Here is a 16,711-nt window from a genome sequence, read left to right as displayed (position 1 = left end):
ATCTGCCATTTCCAATTTGCTCAATTCCCCTCTTACTTCCCCCCACCGCCTTGTAATGTCCACCCCTCTGTCCCTCTCCTTCCCCAAAAAGTCCAACTCCCTCTCCAAAGCTAAAATACCTTCCCCTCTCTCCCTGTTCACCCTCTTACCATTCCTTTTGAAGATCCCCTGTAACTTTTGTTTCCCCTTCTCCCACCACTCTATTGGACACCCAAAATTTCCCTTCCTTTTTTGCCAACCCTTCCAAAACTGTGTTACCTCCCTTACTGTCCCCTCTTCCCCTAATAGGCTATTATTAATTTTCCAAAATCCCTTTCCCATTTTCTTCTTCCCTGTACTTTCTACCGCACCCAACACACCGTAATGGTCTGTGAAAACCAGTGGGACATGATCTACCTTACCTACCTTTAAATTCGTATAAATACGGTCAATTCTGGACCTAGTTTGGCCTCTATAAAAAGTGAAACTATCTACCGTGGGATTTAAATCCCTAAATGCATCTTTAATATTTAATAAATCTATAATCTCCTGCCAAAGCTTTTTATACAAGATGTCCCCTGGTAACAAAGTCCCCGTCCCTCTATCGTTCCTTCCCGAAGCAAAATTAAAGTCCCCCCCTAAAATCCACTGTTCCCCCCTAAATTTCCTCACATACTCTTTTAGCTTTTGACAGAAGATTATAGCTTTATCGTGGTTTTTAATTGGATTCTGTGTGGGCATGTATACAGAGAGAACATGCGTGCCGGACCCCAGGCGCACATGGCATATTCTCCCCTCTAACCCCCCTGGAACTACAAACTCCCTTTCTACAGCAGTTCTGGTAATGATGGCCGCGCCTGCGTGGGCCTGGCTACTGCTATAGAAATGAAGTCCGTAGTTCCGATTAATCCATGGTCCCAAATTGTCCGGCACCACATGCACTTCCTGTATACATGCCACATCACACTTTAACCTTACTATTTTATTTAAAACACTCGTCCTTTTTTCATATAACCCGTTCACATTCATTGAGACCACAGTTACCGCCATTAATATACAGATGAAAATAAAGAGAGGATCCATTAAGTTAATGTTTGAAGGGTTTTGCAGGCACATTCCGACCCCTCCCTGGCGGGCTACGCCTCGGGCGTGGTGGCACCCCCAAGTTGGGCTTTTTGACCACCGGTGTAGTTTGATCTTTAACAGATCGGTCTTCTGGGCTTTTTTCTACCCTATCATTGCCCCTCTTGGCAGTGCCCTCACGCCGCTCTGCATCCCCGTCGGGAGTAGTCGGCCTGCTACCCGCAAAACCCTTCAAAATTCTTTCCACATTCGTTGGTGAATCTAAATCGATGCTTAGGGGTCTCGATAAGTCCCTTACTTCATTGTCACTGTCTTCTAACACTTCTTTTGCTGTTCTCAACCTATCTTGCACTTCTGTGGGCGTATCCCACACCGACTCTTCCCCTCTCCTCCTATTCTTCACCACTTTCTTCCATTCTCCCGGTTTCACGACATTCGTTTCTCCCGCGCCTCCATTTCCTTCCCCGTCACCCTTCTCCGTCTCGCCATCTTCGACACACACTCCCAACTCCTCAGACCTGCCAGCTACGTTCTCTTCTTTCCCGTCAATCGACTCCTTCTCGTTGTTCACCATGCTTCTCTCTCCTTCCTTTTCCACACTCCTCACCACACTTTTCACCCGTCTCTCTTCCTTCTCACTCTGCTCCTCTCCTACTCCTAACAGTTCTGTACATTCATATCGATAGTGCCCCTTTCTCCTACATCTATAACACGTGGATTCACCCCTTAGCTCATCTTCTTGTCCCCTGTACCATGTTCGGAATCGGTTTCCTTTGATGTATATCACCTTGGGGACCTTTGCCCCCACATTCATTATAGCCGTCACAGTTCCACTTTCAACCGTCCCGTATTCTCTTAACATCTCCCTCTTTACTGCCTTCACCAGTCCGTATTTTTGCAACCCTTCCCTCACCCATTCTACATCACACTCTCCCGGATAGTTATGGATTTTTACATAGCGACTAGTGTGGAATCTCTTAACCTCAAAGTCAATGGCCTTTTCCATCCATAACCCTACCCCGTCTACTTCTAGCACTGCAGGGGCTTCCTCCATTTGGGGGTCCCCCTTCTCGAATCTCACACTAAAGTGCCCTTGGCTTACTTTCATCACTGTTTTTATACTTTCTATGGGGATTCCCCTTTCTACCAATGCCTTCACAATCTTGTACTGTTTAATTTCACCATCGTCCTTATTAGTTCTATAGTCAACCGACCTATCGCTTCTATTAATGACTTCAATAACTTCTGCCTCATAGGCCCCATCTTGATATGCCACGGCGCCGGCATACGTCGACGCCATGACTTAAAACGTTATTTACAGTGTATGTACAGTGTATGTACACCCTAGGCGTTGGCAAGTTAAAATAATTGGTGCAGAAACACAAAGGCTTAAAACTCGGTCCACACAAAGGCTCCAGCCAACTGAATAAAACGAATTGTTCACAAAAGGTCCAACTAAAACGGAATCGGTGCTGTAAAACGTCACATAGTGCTAAACGAAATCAACGAAATCAACGAAATATATAAACGAATATGGCACGTGCTGCTCCCCGACCTGACTTGGAGTAAACTTGGAGTAAACAGATAAGAACAGATACTACACTTTGATCTTAGCCAATAGGCCGAGAAGCGATGCCGGCGTCGGCTTCGAAAATTCTACATGTTGCAAACGGCGTGAATTGTCCAAGCCGTGACGTTTCGGCTGCGTGTGACGTAGTTGATTTGGTCAACGCCAGATGGCAGCAGACGACGTTGCAGGTGCCAGTGTCCTCGGGAATCGACAAGGCAAATTGTCCGTGGAGCGAGGAGTGTCCCCCCCAGCACAGTAGTTCCTTAGAAAGTCGAAGGACGCGCCTCGTCCCGCGGTGGCCAAGCTGTTCTGGGCGTGTGACTGGCTTCGCGGGCCCTGGGAGTTCGAGGTGAGTCCGTCCGATTAGGGCGTCTGAATGTAGGTCGCAAACACCGCGCGGAACGACACAAGCCAATCGAGGCGGTGAGCAAGTTATTTCCAAGCGAATCTTCCAACGGCAACCGACGGAGAACTATTCCAAGCATGCCCACCTTTTCACACGCGTTTCATGTAGGCCTGGCGCTGCTCTTTCGACTGGCGGGTGCCCCCCCCCCCCCTCCCCCCGTTCGAGTGCCAAATTCGGCCCTGAACGTCGAGCACGGCCAGTTTGAGCCCTCACTGACGTCACTGTCGCCACTGTCGCCAGGGACACGTGGCTGCCTGGCTGCGGTGACGTCATCGATATCGTCACAGGGGCTTCCCGTCACCAGGGAGGTCGTCTGCGGCCAGGAAGCCATTTAGGCGCCAGACAGAGCTCGGACACGAGGTTATTCGACCAAACTCTTGCCTTGATTTAATGCCCACACACAACTGTACCGGTATCTGTTCTTGATCTGCCTAGCTTCTGATACATATTTAGTTTAATTGAATCACCTGGCCCCAGGACCCCCACCCCGACCCCTCCCCCTCCCAAGCTCGGTAAGGCATGGGAAAGGGAAGTTAACAATGGGGAAGGGCATTTGGGGAAAGGTCTATTGTTGGTTTGTTTATTATGGGCCGATCCTGGAGGTACTGCAATACCAGGCCAACCCGTGGCGAGAGCGGAGCAAGCCCCTGACATCTCGCCGAGGTCCAAAAATCAGTTTAATATCGAAGCACCTCAATGAGGTGCCTATCAGATATTAAGCTGATAAGAACAGATACTACACTTTGATCTTAGCCAATAGGCCGAGAAGCGATGCCGGCGTCGGCTTCGAAAATTCTACATGTTGCAAACGGCGTGAATTGTCCAAGCCGTGACGTTTCGGCTGCGTGTGACGTAGTTGATTTGGTCAACGCCAGATGGCAGCAGACGACGTTGCAGGTGCCAGTGTCCTCGGGAATCGACAAGGCAAATTGTCCGTGGAGCGAGGAGTGTCCCCCCCAGCACAGTAGTTCCTTAGAAAGTCGAAGGACGCGCCTCGTCCCGCGGTGGCCAAGCTGTTCTGGGCGTGTGACTGGCTTCGCGGGCCCTGGGAGTTCGAGGTGAGTCCGTCCGATTAGGGCGTCTGAATGTAGGTCGCAAACACCGCGCGGAACGACACAAGCCAATCGAGGCGGTGAGCAAGTTATTTCCAAGCGAATCTTCCAACGGCAACCGACGGAGAACTATTCCAAGCATGCCCACCTTTTCACACGCGTTTCATGTAGGCCTGGCGCTGCTCTTTCGACTGGCGGGTGCCCCCCCCCCCCCTCCCCCCGTTCGAGTGCCAAATTCGGCCCTGAACGTCGAGCACGGCCAGTTTGAGCCCTCACTGACGTCACTGTCGCCACTGTCGCCAGGGACACGTGGCTGCCTGGCTGCGGTGACGTCATCGATATCGTCACAGGGGCTTCCCGTCACCAGGGAGGTCGTCTGCGGCCAGGAAGCCATTTAGGCGCCAGACAGAGCTCGGACACGAGGTTATTCGACCAAACTCTTGCCTTGATTTAATGCCCACACACAACTGTACCGGTATCTGTTCTTGATCTGCCTAGCTTCTGATACATATTTAGTTTAATTGAATCACCTGGCCCCAGGACCCCCACCCCGACCCCTCCCCCTCCCAAGCTCGGTAAGGCATGGGAAAGGGAAGTTAACAATGGGGAAGGGCATTTGGGGAAAGGTCTATTGTTGGTTTGTTTATTATGGGCCGATCCTGGAGGTACTGCAATACCAGGCCAACCCGTGGCGAGAGCGGAGCAAGCCCCTGACATCTCGCCGAGGTCCAAAAATCAGTTTAATATCGAAGCACCTCAATGAGGTGCGTATCAGATATTAAGCTGATAAGAACAGATACTACACTTTGATCTTAGCCAATAGGCCGAGAAGCGATGCCGGCGTCGGCTTCGAAAATTCTACATGTTGCAAACGGCGTGAATTGTCCAAGCCGTGACGTTTCGGCTGCGTGTGACGTAGTTGATTTGGTCAACGCCAGATGGCAGCAGACGACGTTGCAGGTGCCAGTGTCCTCGGGAATCGACAAGGCAAATTGTCCGTGGAGCGAGGAGTGTCCCCCCCAGCACAGTAGTTCCTTAGAAAGTCGAAGGACGCGCCTCGTCCCGCGGTGGCCAAGCTGTTCTGGGCGTGTGACTGGCTTCGCGGGCCCTGGGAGTTCGAGGTGAGTCCGTCCGATTAGGGCGTCTGAATGTAGGTCGCAAACACCGCGCGGAACGACACAAGCCAATCGAGGCGGTGAGCAAGTTATTTCCAAGCGAATCTTCCAACGGCAACCGACGGAGAACTATTCCAAGCATGCCCACCTTTTCACACGCGTTTCATGTAGGCCTGGCGCTGCTCTTTCGACTGGCGGGTGCCCCCCCCCCCCCTCCCCCCGTTCGAGTGCCAAATTCGGCCCTGAACGTCGAGCACGGCCAGTTTGAGCCCTCACTGACGTCACTGTCGCCACTGTCGCCAGGGACACGTGGCTGCCTGGCTGCGGTGACGTCATCGATATCGTCACAGGGGCTTCCCGTCACCAGGGAGGTCGTCTGCGGCCAGGAAGCCATTTAGGCGCCAGACAGAGCTCGGACACGAGGTTATTCGACCAAACTCTTGCCTTGATTTAATGCCCACACACAACTGTACCGGTATCTGTTCTTGATCTGCCTAGCTTCTGATACATATTTAGTTTAATTGAATCACCTGGCCCCAGGACCCCCACCCCGACCCCTCCCCCTCCCAAGCTCGGTAAGGCATGGGAAAGGGAAGTTAACAATGGGGAAGGGCATTTGGGGAAAGGTCTATTGTTGGTTTGTTTATTATGGGCCGATCCTGGAGGTACTGCAATACCAGGCCAACCCGTGGCGAGAGCGGAGCAAGCCCCTGACATCTCGCCGAGGTCCAAAAATCAGTTTAATATCGAAGCACCTCAATGAGGTGCGTATCAGATATTAAGCTGATAAGAACAGATACTACACTTTGATCTTAGCCAATAGGCCGAGAAGCGATGCCGGCGTCGGCTTCGAAAATTCTACATGTTGCAAACGGCGTGAATTGTCCAAGCCGTGACGTTTCGGCTGCGTGTGACGTAGTTGATTTGGTCAACGCCAGATGGCAGCAGACGACGTTGCAGGTGCCAGTGTCCTCGGGAATCGACAAGGCAAATTGTCCGTGGAGCGAGGAGTGTCCCCCCCAGCACAGTAGTTCCTTAGAAAGTCGAAGGACGCGCCTCGTCCCGCGGTGGCCAAGCTGTTCTGGGCGTGTGACTGGCTTCGCGGGCCCTGGGAGTTCGAGGTGAGTCCGTCCGATTAGGGCGTCTGAATGTAGGTCGCAAACACCGCGCGGAACGACACAAGCCAATCGAGGCGGTGAGCAAGTTATTTCCAAGCGAATCTTCCAACGGCAACCGACGGAGAACTATTCCAAGCATGCCCACCTTTTCACACGCGTTTCATGTAGGCCTGGCGCTGCTCTTTCGACTGGCGGGTGCCCCCCCCCTCCCCCCGTTCGAGTGCCAAATTCGGCCCTGAACGTCGAGCACGGCCAGTTTGAGCCCTCACTGACGTCACTGTCGCCACTGTCGCCAGGGACACGTGGCTGCCTGGCTGCGGTGACGTCATCGATATCGTCACAGGGGCTTCCCGTCACCAGGGAGGTCGTCTGCGGCCAGGAAGCCATTTAGGCGCCAGACAGAGCTCGGACACGAGGTTATTCGACCAAACTCTTGCCTTGATTTAATGCCCACACACAACTGTACCGGTATCTGTTCTTGATCTGCCTAGCTTCTGATACATATTTAGTTTAATTGAATCACCTGGCCCCAGGACCCCCACCCCGACCCCTCCCCCTCCCAAGCTCGGTAAGGCATGGGAAAGGGAAGTTAACAATGGGGAAGGGCATTTGGGGAAAGGTCTATTGTTGGTTTGTTTATTATGGGCCGATCCTGGAGGTACTGCAATACCAGGCCAACCCGTGGCGAGAGCGGAGCAAGCCCCTGACATCTCGCCGAGGTCCAAAAATCAGTTTAATATCGAAGCACCTCAATGAGGTGCGTATCAGATATTAAGCTGATAAGAACAGATACTACACTTTGATCTTAGCCAATAGGCCGAGAAGCGATGCCGGCGTCGGCTTCGAAAATTCTACATGTTGCAAACGGCGTGAATTGTCCAAGCCGTGACGTTTCGGCTGCGTGTGACGTAGTTGATTTGGTCAACGCCAGATGGCAGCAGACGACGTTGCAGGTGCCAGTGTCCTCGGGAATCGACAAGGCAAATTGTCCGTGGAGCGAGGAGTGTCCCCCCCAGCACAGTAGTTCCTTAGAAAGTCGAAGGACGCGCCTCGTCCCGCGGTGGCCAAGCTGTTCTGGGCGTGTGACTGGCTTCGCGGGCCCTGGGAGTTCGAGGTGAGTCCGTCCGATTAGGGCGTCTGAATGTAGGTCGCAAACACCGCGCGGAACGACACAAGCCAATCGAGGCGGTGAGCAAGTTATTTCCAAGCGAATCTTCCAACGGCAACCGACGGAGAACTATTCCAAGCATGCCCACCTTTTCACACGCGTTTCATGTAGGCCTGGCGCTGCTCTTTCGACTGGCGGGTGCCCCCCCCCCCCCCCCCCCCCCCCGTTCGAGTGCCAAATTCGGCCCTGAACGTCGAGCACGGCCAGTTTGAGCCCTCACTGACGTCACTGTCGCCACTGTCGCCAGGGACACGTGGCTGCCTGGCTGCGGTGACGTCATCGATATCGTCACAGGGGCTTCCCGTCACCAGGGAGGTCGTCTGCGGCCAGGAAGCCATTTAGGCGCCAGACAGAGCTCGGACACGAGGTTATTCGACCAAACTCTTGCCTTGATTTAATGCCCACACACAACTGTACCGGTATCTGTTCTTGATCTGCCTAGCTTCTGATACATATTTAGTTTAATTGAATCACCTGGCCCCAGGACCCCCACCCCGACCCCTCCCCCTCCCAAGCTCGGTAAGGCATGGGAAAGGGAAGTTAACAATGGGGAAGGGCATTTGGGGAAAGGTCTATTGTTGGTTTGTTTATTATGGGCCGATCCTGGAGGTACTGCAATACCAGGCCAACCCGTGGCGAGAGCGGAGCAAGCCCCTGACATCTCGCCGAGGTCCAAAAATCAGTTTAATATCGAAGCACCTCAATGAGGTGCGTATCAGATATTAAGCTGATAAGAACAGATACTTTTTTTTTTTTGCAGCATAAACCCGCAGTGGGTATCTTTTATTTCACGTATCCAAACGGGCATATACAATTATTCATTTACAATTACTGTATACAGGGGTTTTACAAAAGATGTATCTATTTGTTTAAAATTTTTCATTATTTTACTGTGAGCCCGTCCGGTGCCGTCCCGACGCCCGTGCTGAAAGCCCTATTGGCGAGACAGCACTCGGCGTCGCGACGGCCCCGTCGATCCCACAGTACTCCATATGGAATTGGGGGACTACTGCGAAGCCGCCCCCGAACCGTCCCGATGCCCAGACCGACGTCATACTTTGTGTCGCCGACCCCGGCACCGAAACGGCCCGTTGCCGTCCTCACAGTACTCCCCCTACGCTCTCTGTGAACCCAGACTTAGTATTTACAAAACATACATACATATACGCCTTCCAAATAATGTCCATTGAAACTAATTTTCACTTTATAATCTTAACTGTTTACTTTTTTTGTTTTAGCACCAATGGAAGAATTAATTAACATGTGAGCACCAAGTATATACGTGTACGAAATATTCAAAACTATTGGCACCACTTATTGCATTTTGATATTTAACATTTTATTATTTTTGTTGTAGCACCAATAGAAACGGAACATTTAATTATCTGATTAAATCAATGTGGATAAACGTGCCAGTGTAAATTGAAGGCATACTAACATAAAATAATAACATAATAACATAAAACATAAAGGTTTAAAACATAAATTAATAACATAATTCATAACTCATGTTTAAAACAATGTGCCTATAGTGCTCAATGGCAAGTATATACATATGTGCGCCCAGTGCAAGGGGTCGAGACCATCCATCTGGTCTCATTCTGACCCCTGCTTGGGAACTGGGCTAATCTAAGTCGCCAAAAAAATTTTATACTATGTTTTAAAATTCACATTTCTGTGCGTGCGTTCAATTAATACCCTATATACATATATTTACAATATTTACAACTAACTATGCAAGATGTAAAATGCAAAAAGAATGAAGGAAAAAGAAAACAAGAGGGAAAAAAATATATTTTTGAAGGAAATTGAACAGTGGAATATGGCAGGTTCGAACCCGGGACCTCCCGCGTCCGAATCATGCACGTTCCCGACAGGCTAGCAAGCCGATACGCTAACGACGTGAATTTTTAAAATCGTATACCATTCCCACATTGTGGGGAATCCCCTTACAGTCTGTTTTGAACTCTGTTGTCGAATTCGTTTTGCTCATTTCGATTTTTCCCCTGCCAAAGACTGGCTCTCCCTGTCCAAATCGTGTGAATATAAATCCCCAAAACCCCCACTATTTTATCTACCCCTTTGCTATTTGCCAAAACCGGACATGTGATATTTTCCCAGGTTGGCGCTGGCCATCCTTGTATTCTTGACAAATTTGACAACGAGTTCAAAACAGGCTGTATCGTAGCGCAATCATAAAAAGCATGTTTCATGGATTCCGTCTGCATTTTACACCTCGCACAGTTCTTCTGGATATTTGGCAAATATTTAAACAAGGATTTTACAGGTAATGCTCTGTGTACAAATTTATAAAATAGTTCTTTCTCATTATTATATAAAATTTTGTTGTGCCATATGTTTTTCCATATCTTTTTCCAGTTGATATTATACATTTTGGTACACACGGTATGTGGGATTTGAACCCCATTTTTCATAATTTTCTCATATAAAGCAGCAGCTGTGATTTTAACCCATTGTGACCTACCCATACCCAACTTTGCCGCTTTACACTGGTATAAAACCTCTTCCCACACACCGTGTCTACCAATAACTCTGTGCATATAAGTATTTTTGGCAATTTCGGGGCAGTGATGCCGCAGTGTTATGCCCGCTTTGTAAATGCCGTACCCTATCCATGGCTGTGTGACCCCCTCGTCTTGTACGTGGTAGAGTCTTTTTAACCTTTCCATGAACAGGGCCCGACATTTACTGGCTATATGCGGCATCCCTACCCCTCCATCTTCAATTGCCTGCACCATAGTGCTTCTTTTAATCAATTCCATTTTGTTTGACCATAAAAATTTAAACAATAATTTCACAAACCCGGTACAATATTTCATTGGCAATTTCATAATTCTCGCTCCGTACCATAATTTAGAAACGAGGACGGTTTTTATCACCAAAACTTTCCCTATAAAGGACAGGTGTCTATTTTCCCATAACTTTATTGTTTTCCCCACTTTTTCCATGATTTTCTTCCAATATGTCTTCCCACAAGGCCCTGCCTTGTTCCAGGGTATCCCCAAAATGTTTGAAATTTTCACTATATATTTCCTGTACTCTATAGGGATGTTTTGGTGCGAAAAACCGCCTAACAATAATATTTCTGTCTTTGATATATTTATATCAGACCCCGAGGCTTGGCCGAAATCATTGTATATGGAGAATAGAGCTCGTATACAGGGTGCTGCAATCGGGTGCGTGGCATCATCCGCAAAGGCAATGTTTTTAACCTCTTGTTTTACGTTAGGCAGCTTAATGCCCCGCACCCGTTCGTCGGAGCGCACGGCGCAGGCGAGCGGCTCCTGGCAGAGTACAAACAGCAGCGGGGACAGACTGCAGCCCTGTCTAACTGATCTGCCCACCCTGAATGTCCCTGACAGGAATCCATTCACCAGCACCCTACTCTCCGGCGCATCATACAGCACCCTCATCCATCTCATAAAATTTCGGCCAAACCTCATGGTCTCTAAACATTGAAATAGCCATTCATGAGATACTAAATCGAAGGCTTTTCGGAGGTCAACGGCCACCAGTGCACCCCCGGAGTCCGCCGCATGTTCGATGACGGTTTGAATATTGAACAGTTGATCATTGATTGATCTTTTGGGGACTCCGCATGCCTGATCAGGGTGCACCAGGTCGCCCATGACCCCCGACAGTCTCGACTTTAAAACTTTGGTGATAATCTTATAATCTACCGTTAGCAAACTTACAGGTCTATAATTTTTAATATCCCTCGGATCCCCTTTTTTGAACAAAATAGATATCACTGCCGTTTTCATCGTTCCCCCCAGTTTTTCCCGTAAAAATACATTATTTATAGTCTCTACCAAATCGTCCCCCAAAAGCTCCCAGTAATACAAATAAAACTCTTTTCCTAACCCATCAATCCCCGGTGATTTTCCCGCCTTCATATTTTTTAATTCCCTCAAAACCTCCCCTGTAGATAACAAACCCTCCAATTTATTTTGTTGTTCCCCAGTTAGTTTCTTATGGATTTTTGATGCGAACCTGTCCCTAGCCACCTTTACCGTATCACCTTTCCTATATAAATTCTCGTAAAACCTTTGTACCTCTTTTAAAATTTCATCTTGTTCTTCTAAAACCTTTCCATTTTCATCCTTTAACTGATCAATAACTGTCTTTGTCCTCACTTCTACCTTGAAAAAATCAGTGGTCGGTGCTTCCCTCTCCTCTATGAATTTTGCCCCCGCCCTCACTTTTGCCCCTTCCAAATCTGCCATTTCCAATTTGCTCAATTCCCCTCTTACTTCCCCCCACCGCCTTGTAATGTCCACCCCTCTGTCCCTCTCCTTCCCCAAAAAGTCCAACTCCCTCTCCAAAGCTAAAATACCTTCCCCTCTCTCCCTGTTCACCCTCTTACCATTCCTTTTGAAGATCCCCTGTAACTTTTGTTTCCCCTTCTCCCACCACTCTATTGGACACCCAAAATTTCCCTTCCTTTTTTGCCAACCCTTCCAAAACTGTGTTACCTCCCTTACTGTCCCCTCTTCCCCTAATAGGCTATTATTAATTTTCCAAAATCCCTTTCCCATTTTCTTCTTCCCTGTACTTTCTACCGCACCCAACACACCGTAATGGTCTGTAAAAACCAGTGGGACATGATCTACCTTACCTACCTTTAAATTCGTATAAATACGGTCAATTCTGGACCTAGTTTGGCCTCTATAAAAAGTGAAACTATCTACCGTGGGATTTAAATCCCTAAATGCATCTTTAATATTTAATAAATCTATAATCTCCTGCCAAAGCTTTTTATACAAGATGTCCCCTGGTAACAAAGTCCCCGTCCCTCTATCGTTCCTTCCCGAAGCAAAATTAAAGTCCCCCCCTAAAATCCACTGTTCCCCCCTAAATTTCCTCACATACTCTTTTAGCTTTTGACAGAAGATTATAGCTTTATCGTGGTTTTTAATTGGATTCTGTGTGGGCATGTATACAGAGAGAACATGCGTGCCGGACCCCAGGCGCACATGGCATATTCTCCCCTCTAACCCCCCTGGAACTACAAACTCCCTTTCTACAGCAGTTCTGGTAATGATGGCCGCGCCTGCGTGGGCCTGGCTACTGCTATAGAAATGAAGTCCGTAGTTCCGATTAATCCATGGTCCCAAATTGTCCGGCACCACATGCACTTCCTGTATACATGCCACATCACACTTTAACCTTACTATTTTATTTAAAACACTCGTCCTTTTTTCATATAACCCGTTCACATTCATTGAGACCACAGTTACCGCCATTAATATACAGATGAAAATAAAGAGAGGATCCATTAAGTTAATGTTTGAAGGGTTTTGCAGGCACATTCCGACCCCTCCCTGGCGGGCTACGCCTCGGGCGTGGTGGCACCCCCAAGTTGGGCTTTTTGACCACCGGTGTAGTTTGATCTTTAACAGATCGGTCTTCTGGGCTTTTTTCTACCCTATCATTGCCCCTCTTGGCAGTGCCCTCACGCCGCTCTGCATCCCCGTCGGGAGTAGTCGGCCTGCTACCCGCAAAACCCTTCAAAATTCTTTCCACATTCGTTGGTGAATCTAAATCGATGCTTAGGGGTCTCGATAAGTCCCTTACTTCATTGTCACTGTCTTCTAACACTTCTTTTGCTGTTCTCAACCTATCTTGCACTTCTGTGGGCGTATCCCACACCGACTCTTCCCCTCTCCTCCTATTCTTCACCACTTTCTTCCATTCTCCCGGTTTCACGACATTCGTTTCTCCCGCGCCTCCATTTCCTTCCCCGTCACCCTTCTCCGTCTCGCCATCTTCGACACACACTCCCAACTCCTCAGACCTGCCAGCTACGTTCTCTTCTTTCCCGTCAATCGACTCCTTCTCGTTGTTCACCATGCTTCTCTCTCCTTCCTTTTCCACACTCCTCACCACACTTTTCACCCGTCTCTCTTCCTTCTCACTCTGCTCCTCTCCTACTCCTAACAGTTCTGTACATTCATATCGATAGTGCCCCTTTCTCCTACATCTATAACACGTGGATTCACCCCTTAGCTCATCTTCTTGTCCCCTGTACCATGTTCGGAATCGGTTTCCTTTGATGTATATCACCTTGGGGACCTTTGCCCCCACATTCATTATAGCCGTCACAGTTCCACTTTCAACCGTCCCGTATTCTCTTAACATCTCCCTCTTTACTGCCTTCACCAGTCCGTATTTTTGCAACCCTTCCCTCACCCATTCTACATCACACTCTCCCGGATAGTTATGGATTTTTACATAGCGACTAGTGTGGAATCTCTTAACCTCAAAGTCAATGGCCTTTTCCATCCATAACCCTACCCCGTCTACTTCTAGCACTGCAGGGGCTTCCTCCATTTGGGGGTCCCCCTTCTCGAATCTCACACTAAAGTGCCCTTGGCTTACTTTCATCACTGTTTTTATACTTTCTATGGGGATTCCCCTTTCTACCAATGCCTTCACAATCTTGTACTGTTTAATTTCACCATCGTCCTTATTAGTTCTATAGTCAACCGACCTATCGCTTCTATTAATGACTTCAATAACTTCTGCCTCATAGGCCCCATCTTGATATGCCACGGCGCCGGCATACGTCGACGCCATGACTTAAAACGTTATTTACAGTGTATGTACAGTGTATGTACACCCTAGGCGTTGGCAAGTTAAAATAATTGGTGCAGAAACACAAAGGCTTAAAACTCGGTCTTATTAATTTTCCAAAATCCCTTTCCCATTTTCTTCTTCCCTGTACTTTCTACCGCACCCAACACACCGTAATGGTCTGTAAAAACCAGTGGGACATGATCTACCTTACCTACCTTTAAATTCGTATAAATACGGTCAATTCTGGACCTAGTTTGGCCTCTATAAAAAGTGAAACTATCTACCGTGGGATTTAAATCCCTAAATGCATCTTTAATATTTAATAAATCTATAATCTCCTGCCAAAGCTTTTTATACAAGATGTCCCCTGGTAACAAAGTCCCCGTCCCTCTATCGTTCCTTCCCGAAGCAAAATTAAAGTCCCCCCCTAAAATCCACTGTTCCCCCCTAAATTTCCTCACATACTCTTTTAGCTTTTGACAGAAGATTATAGCTTTATCGTGGTTTTTAATTGGATTCTGTGTGGGCATGTATACAGAGAGAACATGCGTGCCGGACCCCAGGCGCACATGGCATATTCTCCCCTCTAACCCCCCTGGAACTACAAACTCCCTTTCTACAGCAGTTCTGGTAATGATGGCCGCGCCTGCGTGGGCCTGGCTACTGCTATAGAAATGAAGTCCGTAGTTCCGATTAATCCATGGTCCCAAATTGTCCGGCACCACATGCACTTCCTGTATACATGCCACATCACACTTTAACCTTACTATTTTATTTAAAACACTCGTCCTTTTTTCATATAACCCGTTCACATTCATTGAGACCACAGTTACCGCCATTAATATACAGATGAAAATAAAGAGAGGATCCATTAAATTAATGTTTGAAGGGTTTTGCAGGCACATTCCGACCCCTCCCTGGCGGGCTACGCCTCGGGCGTGGTGGCACCCCCAAGTTGGGCTTTTTGACCACCGGTGTAGTTTGATCTTTAACAGATCGGTCTTCTGGGCTTTTTTCTACCCTATCATTGCCCCTCTTGGCAGTGCCCTCACGCCGCTCTGCATCCCCGTCGGGAGTAGTCGGCCTGCTACCCGCAAAACCCTTCAAAATTCTTTCCACATTCGTTGGTGAATCTAAATCGATGCTTAGGGGTCTCGATAAGTCCCTTACTTCATTGTCACTGTCTTCTAACACTTCTTTTGCTGTTCTCAACCTATCTTGCACTTCTGTGGGCGTATCCCACACCGACTCTTCCCCTCTCCTCCTATTCTTCACCACTTTCTTCCATTCTCCCGGTTTCACGACATTCGTTTCTCCCGCGCCTCCATTTCCTTCCCCGTCACCCTTCTCCGTCTCGCCATCTTCGACACACACTCCCAACTCCTCAGACCTGCCAGCTACGTTCTCTTCTTTCCCGTCAATCGACTCCTTCTCGTTGTTCACCATGCTTCTCTCTCCTTCCTTTTCCACACTCCTCACCACACTTTTCACCCGTCTCTCTTCCTTCTCACTCTGCTCCTCTCCTACTCCTAACAGTTCTGTACATTCATATCGATAGTGCCCCTTTCTCCTACATCTATAACACGTGGATTCACCCCTTAGCTCATCTTCTTGTCCCCTGTACCATGTTCGGAATCGGTTTCCTTTGATGTATATCACCTTGGGGACCTTTGCCCCCACATTCATTATAGCCGTCACAGTTCCACTTTCAACCGTCCCGTATTCTCTTAACATCTCCCTCTTTACTGCCTTCACCAGTCCGTATTTTTGCAACCCTTCCCTCACCCATTCTACATCACACTCTCCCGGATAGTTATGGATTTTTACATAGCGACTAGTGTGGAATCTCTTAACCTCAAAGTCAATGGCCTTTTCCATCCATAACCCTACCCCGTCTACTTCTAGCACTGCAGGGGCTTCCTCCATTTGGGGGTCCCCCTTCTCGAATCTCACACTAAAGTGCCCTTGGCTTACTTTCATCACTGTTTTTATACTTTCTATGGGGATTCCCCTTTCTACCAATGCCTTCACAATCTTGTACTGTTTAATTTCACCATCGTCCTTATTAGTTCTATAGTCAACCGACCTATCGCTTCTATTAATGACTTCAATAACTTCTGCCTCATAGGCCCCATCTTGATATGCCACGGCGCCGGCATACGTCGACGCCATGACTTAAAACGTTATTTACAGTGTATGTACAGTGTATGTACACCCTAGGCGTTGGCAAGTTAAAATAATTGGTGCAGAAACACAAAGGCTTAAAACTCGGTCCACACAAAGGCTCCAGCCAACTGAATAAAACGAATTGTTCACAAAAGGTCCAACTAAAACGGAATCGGTGCTGTACAACGTCACATAGTGCTAAACGAAATCAACGAAATCAACGAAATAAATAAACGAATATGGCACGTGCTCCTCCCCGACCTGACTTGGAGTAAACTTGGAGTAAACAGATAAGAACAGATACTACACTTTGATCTTAGCCAATAGGCCGAGAAGCGATGCCGGCGTCGGCTTCGAAAATTCTACATGTTGCAAACGGCGTGAATTGTCCAAGCCGTGACGTTTCGGCTGCGTGTGACGTAGTTGATTTGGTCAACGCCAGATGGCAGCAGAC

The 16,711-nt window shown here is 48.2% G+C and overlaps 7 non-coding genes across 7 annotated transcripts; all 7 read right to left on the bottom strand.

The window, feature by feature from the left end:
• Positions 1–2,506: 2,506 nt before the first annotated feature.
• On the bottom strand, positions 2,507–2,696 carry LOC135491824 (U2 spliceosomal RNA). Its single transcript, XR_010447929.1, has one exon. It is a non-coding gene; the product is annotated as a U2 spliceosomal RNA (small nuclear RNA).
• Positions 2,697–3,618: 922 nt separating this feature from the next.
• LOC135491766 (U2 spliceosomal RNA) lies at positions 3,619–3,811 on the bottom strand. The gene has a single exon (XR_010447882.1). It is a non-coding gene; the product is annotated as a U2 spliceosomal RNA (small nuclear RNA).
• Positions 3,812–4,733: 922 nt separating this feature from the next.
• LOC135491763 (U2 spliceosomal RNA) lies at positions 4,734–4,926 on the bottom strand. The gene has a single exon (XR_010447879.1). It is a non-coding gene; the product is annotated as a U2 spliceosomal RNA (small nuclear RNA).
• A 922-nt stretch (positions 4,927–5,848) lies between these two features.
• LOC135491762 (U2 spliceosomal RNA) lies at positions 5,849–6,041 on the bottom strand. Its single transcript, XR_010447878.1, has one exon. It is a non-coding gene; the product is annotated as a U2 spliceosomal RNA (small nuclear RNA).
• A 918-nt stretch (positions 6,042–6,959) lies between these two features.
• On the bottom strand, positions 6,960–7,152 carry LOC135491918 (U2 spliceosomal RNA). The gene has a single exon (XR_010447996.1). It is a non-coding gene; the product is annotated as a U2 spliceosomal RNA (small nuclear RNA).
• Positions 7,153–8,078: 926 nt separating this feature from the next.
• LOC135491804 (U2 spliceosomal RNA) lies at positions 8,079–8,265 on the bottom strand. The gene has a single exon (XR_010447917.1). It is a non-coding gene; the product is annotated as a U2 spliceosomal RNA (small nuclear RNA).
• Positions 8,266–16,407: 8,142 nt separating this feature from the next.
• Positions 16,408–16,597, bottom strand: LOC135491829 (U2 spliceosomal RNA). The gene has a single exon (XR_010447934.1). It is a non-coding gene; the product is annotated as a U2 spliceosomal RNA (small nuclear RNA).
• Between the last annotated feature and the right edge of the window lie 114 nt (positions 16,598–16,711).

Source organism: Lineus longissimus, chromosome 7 (genome assembly GCF_910592395.1).
Source record: "Lineus longissimus chromosome 7, tnLinLong1.2, whole genome shotgun sequence".
NCBI classification, from domain to species: domain Eukaryota; kingdom Metazoa; phylum Nemertea; class Pilidiophora; order Heteronemertea; family Lineidae; genus Lineus; species Lineus longissimus.
This window is presented reverse-complemented; position numbering and strand designations above follow the sequence as displayed.